The sequence below is a fragment of the Tachyglossus aculeatus genome, chromosome 20, assembly GCF_015852505.1.
Source record: "Tachyglossus aculeatus isolate mTacAcu1 chromosome 20, mTacAcu1.pri, whole genome shotgun sequence".
Taxonomy (NCBI): Eukaryota; Metazoa; Chordata; class Mammalia; order Monotremata; family Tachyglossidae; genus Tachyglossus; species Tachyglossus aculeatus.
Window position 1 is genome coordinate 2,655,589 of NC_052085.1, and position 15,354 is coordinate 2,670,942.

Consider the following 15,354-nt stretch of genomic DNA (forward strand, 5'->3'; position numbering starts at 1 on the left):
GTTATTTACTTATTCAGGCCGCATCCCAGATGAAAACTGGGCGTCAACTGTCAGGAAGGACTGGCTCTTTCTGAGAAAAAGTTTCTTCAGGATAGAGAGATAAGGCAGCTCAAAAAGCCTTAAGAGAGGAGCATGGATAGAGCACGGACTTGCATCCCAGATGAAAACTGTCAAGAAGGACTGGCTCTTTTACAGCAAAAGTTTATTCAGGATAGAGAGATAAGGCAGCAGAAGCCTTAACAGAGAAGCATGGATAGAGCACAGGCTTGCGAGTCAGAAGGATGTGGGTTTTAATCCTAGTTCTCCTACGTGTCTGCTGTGTGACCTTGGCCAAGTTGCTTTGCTTCTCTGTGCCTCAATTCCCTCATCTGTAAAAATGGGGATTAAGACTGTGAGTTTGGGGTTTGTTTTTTTTTTTTTTACAATCAATCAATCATATTTATTGAGCGCTTACTGTGTGCAGAGCACTGTACTAAGCGCTTGGGAAGTACAAGATGCCAACATATAGAGACAGTCCCTAACCAACAGCGGGCTCGCAGTCTAAAAGGGGGAGACAGAGAACAAAACCAAACATACTAACAAAATACAATAGATATGTACAAGCAAAATAAATAAATAAATAAATAGAGTAATAAATATGTACAGGCATATATACATATATACAGGTGCTGTGGGAAAGGGAAGGAGGTAAGATGGGGTATGGCATTTATTTTATTATTATTTGTTTATTTAATTATACTATTTGTATCAAGTAATGAAACAATTCAGGAACTACATGACAGTCTCTTTTGCTCTTCTTGGTCACCACCTTTGGATTTATTATATTTACTGAACCTGAACAAGGAGAAAAGAGAAAATTCTATCCTGCCTGGAATGACCTCAATCAATATTAGTTTCCCCAAGCAACTGGCTTTTTTTTAATGAGACAAACTCAAACCCATATCTTGCAATTTAACTGTGCTCCACATTTTGTGGTCCTGCTATCTTCCGCAGACTGAATTCCTTAAAATCTTTCAGTTCGGAATCATTCTTTATATATAGCTATTGCTCACTGTAAAAATATGTGCTATAAAATCGCATTCCTTTCAGCCCCCACCTGAAGGGCTTTTTCAGTGCTACATTTATAATCTTCATGAACTATAAAAAGGGTTCAATTCTAAAAAATAAAACAATGGAAACAAATGTGTTGGCAGGGCTCACGTTGACATGAGATAAACATGTGATCTGGCTGGGACACTGGGAATGTGCTGTACTTAATTTAGGGCCAGGCAAGCAGTTTTCTGTTTCGGTACAAAATCAGAAATGGACCTTCACAGGATTCACTCCTATACCTATTATTCATTGCTGAAAGGCAGAAGGAATGTCGGTGAGGAGACTCGGTCAGGAGGACTGGGGAAATTCAATATTGTCAGCAAATGGCCTGTGATGGGAACTAATTCCTTTTAGTAGTTCTGATAAATATTAAGCAGAATGCAATTTGAAAGTGCCAGCTTTGTGCAAGCTCAGCAACCCCTTTCCAAATGTATTTTTATTACACATTTGGCAGAAGTACCCTGTGCAGTAGAATACATCACCCCTTCTTCTGTGCAGGACTATTAACCTCAGCTAAATCTTAATTAGCTTATTGATCCTGTTCCCAAAGCAAGCTAAAGGGACTGTCTTGATTTTTAAAAATAATTGAACAGTACTGCAAAGATAAAGAATATTAAACTGCAATAAACTACGTTCCAGTAGCACTAAGGAGACAACTGCAAGCCAAAAAAAAAAAACGGTGGTGGGGAGGAGAGGGGGAAAATGAGGAGAAATGGAGAGACAGAAAGCTTGAGGTCTTGCACTCAAGCTCCACAGAATGAAATTTGAATCTTTGCAGAAAATTATTTGTTGCTCTAAATCTGTGAGCTTGCTCACCTGTACTACACAATTGCTAGAACTCTAGAGAGTAAAAAGGAAAAAAAAATATTTTGAACACTCGGATACCCAGTACAACTCTCGGCATCCTGTGTATAAATAAGGATTGTTGATGCTGTCTCTGATTTATTGTAGAAAATAGCTAAGCGACACTTTAAAACTCAACCAGCGTTGATCACGGAAGCCAAATCGGACTCCAAAGGGAAGTAAGAACTTTAGAAACAAGAACCCTATATGTCAAATCTGAAATATTCTCATGAATTTCTTTCGTAGCATCAGACACTGTTGCCCCACAATCAATCGATTGATGACATTTATTGAGCGCTTACTATGTGCAGAGCACTGGACTAAGAGCTTGGGAGAATACAACAGAATTAGCAGATATGATCCCGACCAATAATGAGCTTAGTCTAGAAGCGGTCAAAATGATGATAACAGAATGAGAGAGTAAAGAGGAAAGCTACCTCCAAATATAGTAAACCAACTCTAAGAGGAATATGAAAGGAAAATGTCAGAGGTCACGGGTTCAAATCCCGGCTCCGCCAATTGTCAGCTGTGTGACTTTGGGAAAGTCACTTCACTTCTCTGTGCCTCAGTGACCTATCTATAAAATGGGGATTAAGACTATGAGCCCCACATAGGACAACCTGATTACCTTGTATCCCCCCAGAGTTTTGAATAGTGCTTGCACATAGTAAGTGCTTAATAAATGCCATCATTTTTCATCGCTTAGAACAGTGCTCTGCACATAGTAAGTGCTTAATAAATGCCATTGTTATTATTATTATTATCAGGTTTCCTCCCAATAACTTTGTGCTGCCTCTTGACTCCATAGCCCATGATGAGGATTAAGTGGAAAAATAAATTCTGGGCAAACTACACTGCAGTGGAAATTGCAATGAGATCAACCCAGAATCTTCCTTAATTGAATGTGGCTGTTTGGTAGCTATAAATAGCTTTTTTATGCTATTTGTTAAGCACTTACTATGTGCCAGGCACTGTAGTGAGCACTGGAGTAGATTCAAGTTAATCAGGTTGGACTCAATCCATGTCCCACATGGGGCTCACGATCTCAACCCCCATTTTACAGATGAGATAACTGACACCCTAAGTCACACAGCAGAAAAGTGACAAGACTTCTCTGTCCCTCAGTTACCTCAGCTGTAAAATGGGGATTACGACTGCGAGCCTTCTGTGGGACAGGGATGATGCTTAGTACAGTGCCCGGCACACAGTAAGTGCTTAACAAATACCATTAAAATAAAACAAAAAAAAACCCTCAACCCATCGCCATTTGTGAATCAATCAATGGTACTGAGTAATTACTGTGTGCAGAGCACTGTACTAAGCACTTGGGAGAGTACTGCACAAAAGTGTTGGTAGACCCGGCCACTGCCCAAAAGGTGCTTACAGGTTAGAGGAGGAGCCAGACTCTTTTTCTTTTTCTTTAAAAGAAAAAACAATATGGGCATAAGTGCTATGGGGTGAATACTAAGTGCTTACAGGGTACAAAACCGAGTGCAAGGGAGAAGCAGAAGGGACAAGGAGTAGGGAAAATGAGGCTTTATTCGGGGAAGGGCTTTTGAAGATGGCATTTTAATACGGCACTGAAGGTGGGAAGATGTTTGTCTGTCGGATATGAAGTGGGAGGGATGATGTGGGAAAGGAATAAGGAGCAAGAGAGATGAGATCGAGTTCATCTGAGTGTGGACGGTTCGGTGGAAACCATCCCCACTATTGCACAAACAATTCTCACACATGTCCTGTCATAGGTAGGACGTAACTTTCTGCTTTTAACAACTGGTGTCTGAAGAAAGCTCACCCAAGTACCAGGGGGCCAGAATAGGGGCATTTGGTGCTTACCACAGTGCTTGGCACATAGTGAGCATTAAACACCATAATTAGTATTACCGGGTTTTTGCAAAGTGTGCAAGAGTCTTTCTAAAATCCACTCACAAACTAATCTTCCCAGGGGCAGCATAATCTTCCAACTGAAGGGCCCTTGTACTACACATGAATAACAATCAGGTTTTTTTTTAGAAATGCAGGAAACCGGACAAATGTGGCTGCTATATGAATCTGTAAAATCTATAAACTTGCCTGCATTCCCCTTCTGGATAATCATTTGAAGCCTTTGTCTCAACAATGCCACACCCGAATTCCCACGATAAGGCTGAACAGTATCAGTACCTAGAGGTGAAAGCTTTTGTTATTTAAAAATAACCATTCCCTTGAACAAAACACCTTTCTGGCTCTGCTTCCTAAGTGAGACCAATGGGAAACTGTTAAAACAGAGTTTCCACCAACTTCCAACTGCTTTCCATAGTGTTCTTCTCAAAGCTCCAAGAACTGCTCCCTAAGCGGGTACTGGGGCCTTCTTACAAATCGAACACATAAATCCATCTAGACGTAAAATCAAATTTCTAAATTCCCGATGAAATTCTTAGGTTTGCGTGAACATTTTGATGCAAGGAGTTGTTTAATTAGCAGAACCCACGGATGTAGTGGATTAAGATGGCTCAACTTGACAGAGCCGTTCAAAAACCCAACATTTACTATAGCATCACCATATCTCATTACCCCGCAGACCTTGTGACCTGGTAATTATGTAATTATTACAAATAACCACATTTGAAAAATTTTAATCTACCCTCAAAAGGGCCCCACAATTTCTGTACACAACACACACTGCAAATCTAACGTAGTCGACAAATCAGCGCATGTCCTGTTAATTACCGTTGCAAGTTAAATGAATTTTCAAATACCCAAAGTCATCCATTAATCCAGCAGTGGATTAATAGCAAGCTGTAATTCATTCAATCGTATTTACTGAGCGCTTACTGTGTGCAGAGCACTGTACTAAGCGCTTGGGAAGTACAAGTTGGCAACATAATCAACATATCTACATAATCTACATAATATGTAATCTACTATACCGGTATAAAATTCCAATAGTCACTGCTGTTAACAGTGTAATAGAACGTACCAAAGTTTTCCTTTCCTCACGCGAGCATTGCAGATCTTTATCTCCAAAGCTAATTCTGGGGTTAAATATGGATGAACAACCCAGCAGACACACATTTTTCAACAGAAAAGACAGCTTCCTTGCTAAATAACCAAAAAAGGAGATAAAAGAGTTTAAAATGCTTACGATTCACTTTTTAGGATATTAAAGAAAGAAGGCTGCCCATGAAACAGCTGGGACAAGGAGAATTAATGCATCCACGTGAGACTTTGAAACAAGGAAATCATCTCTCCCAGAAACAGCAACATGATCTAAACTGAGGCTTTAAGGAGTTGGTTGTTTTAAAGTGCTTACAGTTCAGAACTCAAAAACCTTTAGTATAGATTTGCTCGGTGTTTAACTTTTCCAGGATTTCAGATCCTGTGCTTTAAATGTTTTATTTCATACTTGATCATTTATTAAAGTGCTTGAACCCTGGCGGAATGGAGGGGGGAGTTGGAGACGGGGCAAATTACTTTTGGGTGACATTGCAGTACCTTGTTGCCCTTGACTGTATCTAATTTAAGCTCCTATTGTCTTAAAGCCTTAAAGAGGAACTTGGAGCAATTTAATTTTTGCCAAAAGTACAGCAAATAATAATAATAATAATAATGTTGGTATTTGTTAATGAAATGAATGGTTACTAAAATAATAACCTGTAGTGCTACTCTAAAATATGAACAAAGCACACAAAACTTATCGATTCAAAGGAAATAATATGTTGGAGCAGTTTACAGAACTTTTGATCTTTCTTCTACAGTAGGCAGGAAAGCCGGTTCCAAGTGCCAATAAAAATTTCTTCCTAAATCAGTGGGATCTACTGAGTGTTTACTGGGTGCAGAGCACTGAACTAAGCGCTTGGGAGAGTACAACAGAGTTGGGGGACCCATCCCCTACCCACAAGGAGTTCACAGTGTAACACGTTCTTGACCTGTCGCATGATTGTGTGTTTAATGTTAAACGCCAGCAAAGTCCAAAGGAACGGATCCAAAGGACAGGTCAAAAGGACAAGTCAGAACCGTGACTGATAGCACAGAGCTTGGGAGAGAGTAAGCATTTAAATATCACAATTATTATTAGGTAATAATAAGAATCACTAACCAATAATTAAACTGAAAAACCATTTTCCTCCTATTCTGAATCCATCAACCACTCAAAACGTATTTTCCAAATAAACGCCTACTGCAGCGCCAGCCTCTGAAAATCGATTTATGTACAAATGTGTGCCTATATTTTAACTACTCGAAGAAGAGAGGAAATCCTTACATGGCAGTAACTTAATGGAAGCAGTTAAAAGGACGTGCTAGCAGATCTCCATATAAACAAACAACTTGCAACCAAAAACCAGTGGAGGAATTAATCATTTGTTGTTATTGGCTTATAAACCCAGAGTGGGCTCAGAGGTTCTTCGGATTTTATAAAAACACACAGCGTCTGCCCTTAATGAGCTAATACTGTCAACCACAAATGGATCCGGAGGAAACAGTCATACCTTCTTCCCCCACAAAGTTTTCTCATTAAGCTACCTTTCCATTCTTCATCTCCTACAGAGAGGGAAGAAGAGAACAAATGAATGAGAATAAGGTCACAGAAGGCAGGTGTTATGAAGAAAGAGAAGAGGCAACAAACTACAGATGGGAAGCGGATAGGAGGAAAAGTCCTGGGGAAAGGCAAAAGACGGAATGGAAAAAATCCCAGTTACGAAAAAGCAGTTCAATGTGTTCCACTGAAACTGAGTGCTCTCCTTTCCCTTGTAGCCTTGGAAACAGGTCCGAAAAAATCTTAAATCTGGAAGAAAAAACCTTAGCTCTGGCAGGTCAGTGACTTCAGGGATCTCAGTTATTCCTTTCCTAGCTGTAAAATAATATCCAGCCTACGGGGCCCTTGTTCATTTAATCATATTTACTGAATGTTTACTGTGTGCAGGGCAAGTGCTAAATAAATACGATTGAATGAATGAAAAGATTATTTAACCAGCGCTTTGAGAGTTAAAAAGCTAGGACTTCAAGTGTCACGTGACTGGCAGCGTGCCCTCGAAAAATATCTTTTGATACACCATAGCTTTAAAAAAACTGTTGCAAAAAGCAGCTCTGGGCTAGGCTGTAGTAGCTAGTTTACAAGTATCAAGAGTAATTGGTCTGTCATCTACATAAAGCAAGTTTTCCACGAGTGTGAAAAACACATGAAAACAGTAAATTCATGTTGAAACAATTAGAGACTTGGGGAGAATGTCAAGTGATTAAGGTTTTTCCCATTTCAGCGTTACTGAAATTCAGACATGTTTTATTTCCCCTAGGGCAGACCTGGGCTACATTCATTCAATCGTATTTAATGGTATTTATTGAGCGCTTACTGTGTGCAGAGCACTGTACTAAGCACTTGGGAAGTACAAGTCGGCAACATAGAGAGACGGTCCCTACCCAACAGTGGGCTCACATCATCATCATCATCATCAATCGTATTTATTGAGCACTTACTGTGTGCAGAGCACTGTACTAAGCGCTTGGTAAGTACAAATTGGCAACGTATAGAGACAGTCCCTACCCAACAGTGGGCTCACAGTCTAAAAGGGGGAGACAGAGAACAAAACCAAACATACTAACAAAATAAAATAAACAGAATAGATATGTACAAGTAAAATAAATAAATAAATAGAGTAATAAATATGTACAAACATATATACAGGCCTACAGCCTAGAAGGGGGAGACAGAGAACAAAACCAAACATATTAACAAAATAAAATAAATAGAATAAATATGTCCAAATAAAATGAATAGAGTAATACAGCGAACTCTTTTGAGAGAAAGGACAGTCTCGGCAAACCAGGAAGGTAAGATTTGGTAATTCAGGTCCCGGCTAGATTTTACCGCCGTCCTCCCTCCCTGCCCCCCAAAAGATGTCAGGTCTCATCCCAGTCCACCAAACAAGTCCCCCAAAGTGGCACCGCAGCTGGACTAGAGAAGCAGCGTGGCTCAGTGGGAAGAGCACAGGCTTTGGAGTCAGAGGTCATGGGTTCAAATCCCGGCTCCGCCACTTGTCAGCTGTGTGACTTCGGGCAAGTCGCTTCACTTCTCTGGGCCTCAGTTGCCTCATCTGGAAAATGGGGATCGAGACTGGGAGCCCCCAGTGGGACAACCTGATCACCTTGTAACCTCCCCAGCGCTTAGAACAGTGTTATGCATGTGAGCCCACTGCTGGGTAGGGACCATCTCTATATGTTGCCAACTTGTACTTCCCAAGCGCTTAGTACGGTGCCCCGCACACAGTGAGCACTCAATAAATACAATTGAATGAATGAATGGTCAGTGCTTAATAAATGCCATCATCCCCGCTTCGCCAATTGTCAGCCGTGTGACTTTGGGCAAGTCACTTCACTTCTCTGGGCCTCAGTTACCTCATCCGTAAAATGGGGATTAAGACTGTGTGCCCCCCGTGGGACAACCTGATCACCTTGTAGCCTCCCCAGTGCTTAGAACAGTGCTTTGCACATAGTAAGCGCTTAATAAATACCATTATTATTATTATTATTATTATCCAGTGAACTCCGGTGGCCCGATTTCAGTCCAGTGACCCAAACACACAGTAGCCATCTAAAAACAGCCCATCTAGACGGGGAAAAGTTTAAGCTCCCAGCTGTTTTCTTCCTCCTGGACTCACAATCTCTCCCACTACTCTTTTTTTCTCCCCCCACCACGACAACGCACACAGACTTCGAGGCTCATTAGCGCTTAGTACAGTGCTCTGCACCTAGTAAGCGCTCAATAAATACGATTGACGATCAGCAGCTCAGCACCAGACAGCGAGAAATGCACGCACATATGTTTGGTTTTGTTCCCTGTCTCCCCCTTTTAGACTGTGAGCCCACTGTTGGGTAGGGACTGTCTCTGTATGTTGCCAATTTGTACTTCCCAAGCGCTTAGTACAGTGCTCTGCACATAGTAAGCGCTCAATAAATACGATTGATGATGATGATGATGATCTGCCTTCGTAACTCTGCATACAAACTTAAAGGACAGGCAGCGAACCGCGACACGGACGGGTGGAAGCTCAGCCGGTGACTTAGAAGGACGACTCGGGCGGTGGAGAAGGGGGGACGTCTTTTTGAAAAGGTGCTTTGTGTCCACTGCTCTGAGCACTACCTAGAAGGATTCATTCATTCAAGCGTATTTATTGAGCGCTGGTGTCGGGGGCTTTGGGGACGTGTCAGCCACCCCTTCTCTTTCAACCCCCAGCCTAGGTGAGGGATTGAGAAGGGCAACGGGAAGAGGGGACTGGAAGAGTGGTCGAGGCCATGGGAAGGGGTCAGCCCTTTGGTTCGCTCTCTACTAGCATTTCTCTTGTATTAAATTCTCCCAAGCACTTTGAACAGTGCTCTGCTCAAGTGAGCGCTCAGTAAATGCCAGTGATTGACTGATTCATTCATTCAGTCGCATTTACTGAGCACGCAGGGTGTTGTGCTAAGCGCTTGCAAAGTTCAATTCGGCAACAGATGATGACACTGTCCACTCCGCAGTCGGCTGGAGTTTCTCTCTGGCCTCTGAGAACACACAAAGGAAAAAAGGAAAAAAAGGAGGGCTCTTTCCCCCTTCCCAATGGGCACCGCAAAATGCCACTGACATCGCGGGCACGTTGGCAGCAAGACTTGCCTCGATGCTCCTCCGCACCCCCTCTCAGCCAAGTCGGGTCTCCATGCCAGCTTCGAGCCCTCGCCAAGAGAGCCCTTCTCCGTTTACCCCTATCTATCTCCCAGGCAGGGCTGGGAAGACAGGGGTAGCTACCTCTTTTCCCAATTTTGCAGAAGTAAAGGGGTGGAGGTGAGGAGAGGACCCCCGGGGGCAGGGGAGGGGGTGTCAGGAGGGCTGGCAGGGTCTTCCCCTCTACCTGTGGAGATGTGCACTGGGGAGAGTGGTGGGGGGATCCCCTCTGTCAAGGAGAGAGGTGCACTGGAGGAGGTGGGGGGCTTCCCTCTGCCCAAGGAGGGGTGCACTGGGGAGGGAAGAGGGGGCTGCCCTCTGCCCAAATAGGAGGGCACTGGAGAGGAAAGTGGGGGCTCCCCTCTGCCCAAGGAGAGAGGCACTGGGGAGGGGGGAGAGGGGCTCCCCTCTGCCCAAGGAGTGGTGCATAAGGAGGGATGAGGGGGGGCTCCCCTCTGCCCAAGGAGGGGTGCACTAGGGGAGATGGGGTGCTCCCCTCTGCCCAAGGAGAGTGGCATGGGGAGGGAGGAAAGGGGCTCCCCTCTGCCCAAGGAGGGGTGCACTGGGGAGGAAGGTGGGGGTTCCCCTCTGCTCAAGGAGAGGGGTGCTGAGGAGGGAGGAGAGGGATTCCTCTCTGCCCAAGGAGGGGTGCACTAAGGGAGATGGGGGGCTCCCCTCTGCCCAAAGAGAGGGGCATTGGGGAGGGATGAGGGGGGCTTCCCTCTGCCCAAGGAGGGGTACACTAGGGGTGATGGGGGGCTCCCCTCTGCCCAAGGAGGGGTGCACTGGGGAGGAAGGTGGGGGCTCCCCTCTGCCCAAGGAGAGTGGCACGGGGGGGGGAAGAGAGGGGATCCCCTATGATCAAGGATGGGTGCACTGGGGAGGAAGGCAGGGGCTCCCCTCTGCCCAGAGAGTGGCATGGGAAAGGAGGAAGTGGGCTCCCCTCTGCCCAAAGAGCGGGGCATGGGAAAGGAGAAAGTGGGCTCCCCTCTGCCTAAGGAGGAGGCTCCCCTCTGCCCAAAGAGAGGAGCATGGGAAAGGAGAAAGTGGGCTCCCCTCTGCCTGAGGAGGAGGACACTGGGCAGAAAGGTGGGGGCTCCCTGCTGCCCAAGGAGTGGGGCATGGGGAAGGAGAAAGTGGGCTCCCCTCTGCCCAAGGAGAGGGGCATGGGAAAGGAGAAAGTGGGCTCCTCTCTGCCTAAGGAGAGGGGTATGGGAAAGGAGAAAGTGGGCTCCCCTCTGCCCAAGGAGAAGGGCATGGGAAAGGAGAAAGTGGGTTCCCCTCTGCCTAGGGAGGAGGACACTGGGCAGAAAGGTAGGGGCTCCCCTCTGCCCAAGGAGAGGGGGCATGGGAAAGGAGAAAGTGGGCTCCCCTCTGCCCAAAGAGAGGGGCATGGGAAAGGAGAAAGTGGGTTCCCCTCTGCCTAGGGAGGAGGACACTGGGCAGAAGGGTGGGGGCTCCCCTCTGCCCAAGGAGACGGGCATGGGAAAGGAGAAAGTGGGCTCCCCTCTGCCCAAGGAGAGGGGCATGGGAAGGGAGAAATTGGGCTCCCCTCTGCCTAAGGAGGAGGACACTAGGCAGGAAGGTGCGGGCTCCCCTCTGCCCAAGGAGAGGGGCATGGGAAAGGAGAAAGTGGGCTCCCCTCAGCCCAAGGAGAGGGGCATGGGAAGGGAGAAATTGGGCTCCCCGCTGCCTAAGGAGGAGGACACTAGGCAGGAAGGTGGGGGCTCCTCTCTGCCCAAGGAGAGGGGCATGGGAAAGGAGAAAGTGGGCTCCCCTCTGCCCAAAGAGAGGGCCATGGGAAAGGAGAAAGTGGGCTCCCCTCTGCCCAAAGAGAGGGGCATGGGAAGGGAGAAAGTGGGCTCTCCTCTGCCCAAAGAGAGGGGCATGGGAAGGAGAAAGTGAGCTCCCCTCTGCCCAAAGAGAGAAAGAGCAAAGTGGGTTCCCCTCTGCCTAGGGAAGAGGACACTGGGCAGAAAGGTGGGGGCTCCCCTCTGCCCAAAGAGAGGGGCATGGGAAAGGAGAAAGTGGGCTCCCCTCTGCCTAAGGAGGAGGACAGTACACTGGGCAGGAGAGGAGCACGGGGAGGGAAACGGGAGCCTTCTGACTGCAGAAGGCGAGGAGCACGAGGGCGGCGGCGGCGGCGGCGGCTGCCCTCCCCAGGACCCCCGCGCGGGCCCGGGGAAAACTTACTCACCGGGAAGGGGAGGGGAGGGGAGGGGAGGGGAAGGGGCTGCCGCTGCCGGGCTCCCGTTCTTCTTCTTCTCCTTCTTCGTCGCCGCCCTCCTCCTCCGCGGCGCCCTCCGGCCGGCGCCCAAGTCCAGCCCAGACTGCCCGACCGCCTCAACCGCCCCCGCCGCCTCCCCGCGGGCGAGCGCCGCCGAGCCGACGGCCGCCTCGGCCAATCACAAGCCGCCCCGGGGCGGGGAGGGGCGGGGCCGCCGCCGCCTCGGCCAATCGGAAACCGCCCAGGGGCGGGGGAGGGGGGCGTGTCCCCCCTGGCGGCTCCGCCTATCAGAGAGCGGAAGGGCGGGTGGGGCGGAACCACCAAGACCACGCCCCTTCCTCGCCCCGCCCCTTTCCGAGGCTGCCCGCGTCACTCGCCTGATTCCCCATTCATTCATTCATTCATTCACTCATTCAATCGTATTTATTCATTCATTCAATCGTATTTATTGAGCGCTTACTGTGTGCAGAGCACTGTGCTACTAATAATAATAATAATGGCATTTATTAAGCGCTTACTATGTGCAAGGCACTGTTCTAAGCGCTGGGGAGGATACAAGGTGATCAGGTTGTCCCATGGGGGGGCTCACAGTCTTCATCCCCATTTTACAGATGAGGTAACTGAGGCACAGAGAAGTTAAGTGACTTGCCCAAAGTCACACAGCTGACAGTTGGCGGAGCCGTGATTTACTAAGCGCTTTGGGATCTGCCAAAAGCTTCCGTGTGACCCGAGCAACTAACTTCTCAGTGCCTCAGTTCTCCTGTTTTCCCTCCTATTTATTCATTCATTCAATCAATCATATTTATTGAGCGCTTACTGTGTGCAGAGCACTGGACTAAGCGCTTTGGGATCTGTCAAAAGCTTCTGTGTGAGCCGGGGCAAATAACTTCTCAGTGCCTCAGTTCTCCTGTTTTCCCTACTATTTATTCATTCATTCATTCAATCAATCATATTTATTGAGCACTTACTGTGTGCAGAGCACTGGACTAAGCGCTTTGGGATCTGCCAAAAGCTTGTGTGTGACCCGGGGCAACTAACTTCTCAGTGCCTCAATTCTCCTGTTTTCCCTCCTATTTATTCATTCATTCAGTCAGTCATAGTTATTGAGTGCTTGCTGTGTGCAGAGCACCGGACTAAGCACTTTGGATCTGCCAAAAGCTTGTGTGTGACCCGAGCAACTAACTTCTCAGTGCCTCTGTTCTCCTGTTTTCCCTCCTATTTATTCATTCATTCAATCAATCATATTTATTGAGCACTTACTGTGTGCAGAGCACTGGACTAAGCGCTTTGGGATCTGCCAAAAGCTTGTGTGTGACCCGGGGCAACTAACTTCTCAGTGCCTCAGTTCTCCTGTTTTCCCTCCTATTTATTCATTCATTCAATCAATCGTATTTATTGAGCGCTTACTATGTGCAGAGCACCGGACTAAGCGCTTTTGGATCTGCCAAAAGCTTGTGTGTGACCCTAGGCAAATAACTTCTCAGTGCCTCAGTTCTCCTGTTTTCCCTCCTATTTATTCATTCATTCATTCATTCAATCGTAGTTATTGAGCGCTTACTGTGTGCAGAGCACTGGACTAAGCGCTTTTGGATCTGCCAAAAGCTTGTGTGTGACCCGGGGCAACTAACTTCTCAGTGCCTCAGTTCTCCTGTTTTCCCTCCTATTTATTCATTCATTCAATCAATCGTATTTATTGAGCGCTTACTATGTGCAGAGCACCGGACTAAGCGCTTTTGGATCTGCCAAAAGCTTGTGTGTGACCCTAGGCAAATAACTTCTCAGTGCCTCAGTTCTCCTGTTTTCCCTCCTATTTATTCATTCATTCATTCATTCAATCGTAGTTATTGAGCGCTTACGGTGTGCAGAGCACTGGACTAAGCGCTTTTGGATCTGCCAAAAGCTTGTGTGTGACCCGGGGCAACTAACTTCTCAGTGCCTCAGTTCTCCTGTTTTCCCTCCTATTTATTCATTCATTCAATCAATCGTATTTATTGAGCGCTTACTATGTGCAGAGCACCGGACTAAGCGCTTTTGGATCTGCCAAAAGCTTGTGTGTGACCCTAGGCAAATAACTTCTCAGTGCCTCAGTTCTCCTGTTTTCCCTCCTATTTATTCATTCATTCATTCATTCAATCGTAGTTATTGAGCGCTTACTGTGTGCAGAGCACTGGACTAAGCGCTTTTGGATCTGCCAAAAGCTTGTGTGTGACCCGGAGCAAATAACTGCTCAGTGCCTCAGTGCCAAGAGCTTAGTACAGTGCTCTGCACACAGTAAGCGCTCAATAAATACGATTGATTGATTGATTGCCTCAGTTCTGTTTTCCCTCCTTTTTATTCATTTATTCATTCAATCATATTCATTCATTCATTCAATTGTATTTATTGAGCGCTTACTGTGTGCAGAGCACTGTACTAAGCGCTTGGGAAGTACAAGTTGGCAACATCTGTGGGCTCACAGTCTAGAAGGGGGAGACAGAGAACAAAACATATTAACAAAATAAAATAAACAGAATAAACATGTACAAATAAAATAAATAGAGAATAAATAAATAAATAGAGATAAATAAATACATTCTCTAGATGCTGCCAACTTAGACTTCCCAGGCGCTTAGTCCAGTGCTCTGCACACGGGAAGCACTCAATAAATATGATTGAATGAATGAACGAATAAATACGATTGAATGAATGAATGACCGTCTCTAGATGCTGCCAACTTGGACTTCCCAAGCGTTTAGTCCAGTGCTCTGCACACAGGAAGCGTTCAATAAATACGATTGAATGAATGAATGAATAAATACGATTGAACGAATGAATGAATGACCGTCTCTAGATGTTGCCGACTTGGACTTCCCAGGCGCTTAGTCCAGTGCTCTGCACACAGGAAGAGCTCAATAAATACGATTGAATGAATGAATGAATGAATAAATATGACTGAATGAATGACCATCTCTAGATGTTGCCGACTTGGACTTCCCAAGCACTTAGTCCAGTGCCCTGCACACGGGAAGCGCTCAATAAATACGATTGAATAAATGAATGAATAAATACGATTGAATGAATGAATGAATAAATAAATACGATTGAATGAACGAATGAATGACCGTTTCTAGATGCTGCCGACTTGGACTTCCCAGGCGCTTAGTCCAGTGCTCTGCACACGGGAAGCGCTCTCTAAATACGATTGAATGAATGAAGGAATGAATGAATAAATACGATTGAATGAATGAATGAATGAATAAAAACTATTGAATAAATAAATAAATAAATACGAATGAATGGATGAATGAATGACCATTTCTAGATGCTGCCGACTTGGACTTCCCAAGCGCTTAGTCCACTGCTCTGCACACGGGAAGCCCTCAATAAATACGATTGAATGAATGAATGAATAAATAAATACGATTGAATGAATGAATGAATACGATTGAATGAATGAATGAATGACCGTCTCTAGTTGCTGCCGACTTGGACTTCCCAAGCGCTTAGTCCAGTGCTCTGCACACGGAAAGCGCTCTCTAAA